Genomic DNA, 5,033 nt, shown 5'->3' on the forward strand with positions numbered 1-5,033 from the left:
CCTGCCGCACAGAACCTGGGGTAGCACTGCTCTGCACATCAACAGAAGTGGTAGGTACAACAGATGAGCTAGAAGGGGCTTGTGTCTGCTTTTTTCCCCAAGGACCACATCCTGCTCCATCTTGTGTAGCGCTTCATCCATTGATGATGATATCTCCACAGGTGATCCTGCGTGTGGTAAACAAAAAAATGTGAGGAAGGCAATTTGTAAACGGCCATGCAGTTAATAAACCATAGAGAACAAAATAGGGCAATGGACATAGAGAGTAAAGCGTGTCGGAAATTTCCAAAAAAACGAAAAAATGTAAGTTGCCAACTCAATAGTCATATGCGGGTAAACTTTGAACAATAGGCTCGACAAATTTGACAGCATTTCCGCCATCAAGAATTGGCTGCGCCATCATCAGGTCCGGCTGGGACGGGAATGCATATGAGACTGGGATAGCATCAACTGGCTCCTTTGGCTGGATCAAATCAATTCTGAGGCTGAACGGTGGTGGCGTGAAAGCCCTAGGGTGCCTGCCCTCGTGCTCATTCTGCTTTTCAATCACACCAATAGACACTGCCAATGGAGAAAGATCAACAAAGACGTCCTTGTCGACTGATTCAGCATCCTTAGGCTTCGCAGTAGGGCGCGGAGTCGTGTCTGGAATATCAATAAGCACCTTCTTGCCTGTCCCTTGTGCAGGATGGTCAACTCTTGGAGTGTAAGGGATACCCATATCCAGTGGGACACGTGTGTGCTTGAGCGTTGGATTGGGATGAATCTTTTCTTTGTGAGAGACTGTCGGTTCCTGCACCGTTCCACCTCCAAGTACATTCCTCTACATTCTTGCCCTGGGGGGGGGGGGGGGGACAGTCAGGAAAAAGGTTGAAGCATGCACATACCCTGTGTCCTGACCATGCACATTGCCTGACTAATCAACTCTTTTCCGAGGGCTCTTCCTGGTACCGACTGCCTGTTTACCTGTTTTCTTGTCAGCTACAAGTGGAGCATCTTTGGAAACAATAAGCGGATGAGCGGTGCGATCATGCGGTCCAGCCTGATGTGCTTGTTGCGTGACTACCGGACCCTTATTTTCCACAGCAGTTGTGGCAGCCGTAGTTGTGCAATCTTCACCTACTGAGCAAGGTTGCTCAGACTTATCAGCGGTAGTGTCTAGCACATGCACGTTAGGCTGCTGCGTTTGGTGCAGAACATCAGACACTGCTGGGCTACCTTTGATCCCCTGCCTCATGGATACCAATGCCGGCGCAACCCCCACTGTTCTTGGGGAGACCAAATCATCGGAACCCCCTGATCCTGCACCTTCATTGTCGGTCAGCACGGCAGCAACATATGAAAACAACTTAGCTGGAGCATCAGAACTAGTGACAGCATGTGCTTTGACAAAGTCCACATTGTCGGATGAAGCAAGCTTAGCGTGCATGCACTCCAACGGGTTTTTTTTCTAGCTTTAGCCATATGACCAGGCTGATTGCTTCTCTTCTTTAGCCTGCATGTAAGTACAGTAGTAAAATAGAAAGGCTGTAAGTTGTCGTGCATGAAAGATGTAAGTAAAATTTGCCGTTGAGTAAAATGAAGGTTAACACGGCTGGAAACAGTGAAAAAATGATGATAGTATTAGACAATATGAAAAAGTTGCCATGTGGTTAATGATTTGTAAGTGTGAATGAAAATAAGTTCAAACAGCAAAAAGTGGTGGACATGTTGTGGATCAGAAGATAGTAATAAAAAGCCATTTATGTAGGGGTTGAAGTTACCACATGGCGGCTAACCGAAAGTTGGCATGTATGGTGCATGAAAAATGTATGAAAGTATAGTTGCCACCTTAGCGGGCAGGATGGCAAAATGTAGGTGGTGACATGAATGTATAAGGCACAGAGTTGGCATGTGTGGCCATCTAGAAGTTGCCATGTAATTTATGTAAAACTAGCCATGCAGAAACATTACACTTAATGTACGTATGTCGTACTGCTAACCTTTTCCCTGCATCCCTCATGTCCTCAGGAACTACCAGATCTCCCATGTTGGAGGATGCAAAGCGAGGAGATGAATGTGTAGCCGTATGAGCCTTGCCTGCACAAGCTGAAGATCTGAAGGCAGTTGAACAATTTTCTCTATGGTCACTCTTCCACCAGCGGTTGCCTCCCTACAAGAAAAACACAAAACATTAGTCGCCGAGGGAGAACGATGAACCAAAAATAGGTAGAATAAATAATTAATGAATTAAAATTGCAAGAAACAATAATGAATAGAAATGAGACCTCTTTCTACCAGCAACGGGGTCCAACTTTCTCCTTTTGGAAGCAGCTTGAAGGTCCGCATCTTGTGCATCCCTATCCCTTTTGGAGGCTTCGGTACTAGAATGCCCACCCAATCCCTGTCCAGTGGATGTTTCAGCACATCCACGATTGTGCTCAAGCAACGTGTCATGCTCAGTATCGTCCATTCTATTTTCGCCATCGTTACAGGTGTCCTCTTGCTAGTCATCATCGTCGTACTCACTGTCATCAACTGATAAATCTTCATCGTTGGGGGGTATCTCTTGCGAATCATTGTGGTCGTATCTGCCCCTAGATCCAGTTGGACGAGAAGTGCCACCACGAACAAAAGAACAGAACTGGTTGGCAACTTTATCTCCATCGCCAGCCGACATTGCAATCCAACCCCGTACAAGGTTGCCAAGGGATTGGTCATACCGGACGCAAACTGTCCGACAAGATTCTCAACGTTACTTCGCGCTTGTGTTTGAAGAAACAATATGTAAATGGGAGAGAGAATAAACCGCTCAGCCAAGAGTGTGAGCTGTCTTGAAAAAATAATGCATCGAGAAAAAGTAGTGTGTTACTTACCGTTGAAGGGCATGAGGCATTTGTGTGACCATCCATCCATTTGCTGAAGTTGTCGGGGCCCCCAAATAAGCTGTAATCAATGTTGTGTTCTCCCATAAGCTGAAAAGAAGAAGAAAAGGTAGTAGGATTGTAAAGCAAAAGGTTAGTAGGAAGTTGCCACATTGTTAGAATGTGAATGTGGGGGTTGAACATTGGGGGTAAAATGACTAGCTTGTAGCTTGCCAAACGTCCCATCGGGCTTCCTGTCTACAGAGAGAACAACCTTGATTGCGACATCAGTCCAACCACAGACAGCAAACTTGTGTGATGGAGGCAGACCGCCAACCGGGTTAAGGTTGACAGTGCTGATGTCAAGTTTATCGACATACATGAGCTGAAAAGAAAATATGAAACATGCAGGTCAAGGCACTGGCACAAAAAATATCTTGTAATGCAAAAAAAGAGTAAGAAAACACTGTTGAGTGGGTGGGTGGGGGGGACTTAGAGCGGCAAAGTGAAAGTGGTTTGGCATGAAGTAAACTTGCCATCAGATGCAGCTGGCAGCCTTTGTTGTACATTTTATTGGATAGTGAAGTGTGAAGGAAACCAACTATGAATTTACACCAGTTCATGTTGGCAACATTCCCTATCTGGTCCTGCGAGATAGAGAAAATGACAAAAAGAACAATGAAAAATCATAATCTACAGCATTATGTTGGTAAAAAAGGAGAAAATGAACTTGAAACTATGAAATAATTGTATAATTAAGCAGGTAAGGTGCAAATCAGATACGGGACAAAAAATCATACCAGAACAGGAAATAATAGTCCCCTGGGAGCAGGTATGATTTTTTGTCCCATATCCGATTAAGCAGAAAGCAGAAAGCTGCTAGGGCGTAATGATGTCGTCGGAGCAAAGACATTTGATATCAGCTACATGAGCAGCTTCCTCTTAAAATCATAGTCGCTTGTTTGCATCGCACCAAGCATATTTGCAAAAGCAGAGTTCGCTGGGAGGGCCGTAAGCCCAGGGAACATTTCAGAAAAAAGACATGCTTGCACCTTCGTATCCACCTTGTAAGGGACATCCATGCCGCCATTGGGGACACCAAGTGTGTTGAAGATAGGTTCTTCATCTAGTGGAATCCTACCACGTCCTGGTATGAAAAATTCCCTCTTATCCAGATGGTATAACATCGCAAACAAGTCACACATGGGGTTATTCAAGTTGGTGCACTTAATGTTCATCAGGGACTGCATCCCCATATCCTTTGCAGCTTCTTTCTGGGCGTCATCGAAATCTTGATATAGTTCTGTTAGACGTTCATGTGATCCCCTGTTGCGCGCGACTTTCTACTGTTGAACGCATGTGCAAAATTTAAGTTAACAAGGAAATAATAGGAGCTCAGGGGGTGGCTGCATCACAGAGAAAACCATGTTTAATTGGGGAGAGATGGAGCCATATAGATTGTACATACATTCTTTGCATTGCGATTAGCACCACCCACAACTTCAGCTCTTGGCAGCATGAAATCATCACTATCAGGGTCAGGGACAGTCCAGACCATGGTTCTGCAAAATGCCAAAAGAAGACGTGAGTACAACCTGAGTGGTAATGAAGTTGCCATCCTACAAATATGTACTAAATAAATACACAAGAAGCTGACATCTAGGAAAATTGGTGCACAAATAAAAGAATGTTGCCATATGGTTGTCGGTCAAGTCAAGCTGACAGTGCGCCGTTTGGACAGAAATGCCATCCAAAACAACTCGGACATCTATAAAAATGTTGAGCAGGCAAAGTTGCCATCACTAGTAGATATATTATGAAAAATCAACATAACGGTATGATAGCACTGTAGTTGCCATCCACACTATGTTGTAAAAAGGTGATAAGTTATCATCCACTGATCTACAGTCAACAGACATAAAATGTCATCGGAGATAGTTAACACGAGTTGCTTTTCTCTGAATTTCAATCATATATATGTAAGATAGTGTAGTTGCCAGCAGTGTCCACAAAGGATGTCAGAACTTGCCATCGTCATCAACGTGATCCACGCTAGCAACGAAAAAATATCGCATATCATTGAGACATGAAAAAAAATGCACAATCTATCTGTTGTAAAGCAACACCATCAGTCTGTAACAGTGAAAAAAGGGTACCTCTGTAGCAAAAAAAAGCAGAGTGTACTCTGTT

General features: G+C 44.2%; 1 pseudogene; it reads right to left on the minus strand.

Moving 5' to 3' along the window:
- Window positions 1-823: 823 nt before the first annotated feature.
- LOC123039056 (uncharacterized) lies at window positions 824-4,401 on the minus strand (annotated as a pseudogene).
- Window positions 4,402-5,033: the final 632 nt, after the last annotated feature.

This window comes from Triticum aestivum, chromosome 2B, assembly GCF_018294505.1.
Source record: "Triticum aestivum cultivar Chinese Spring chromosome 2B, IWGSC CS RefSeq v2.1, whole genome shotgun sequence".
Lineage (NCBI taxonomy): Eukaryota > Viridiplantae > Streptophyta > Magnoliopsida > Poales > Poaceae > Triticum > Triticum aestivum.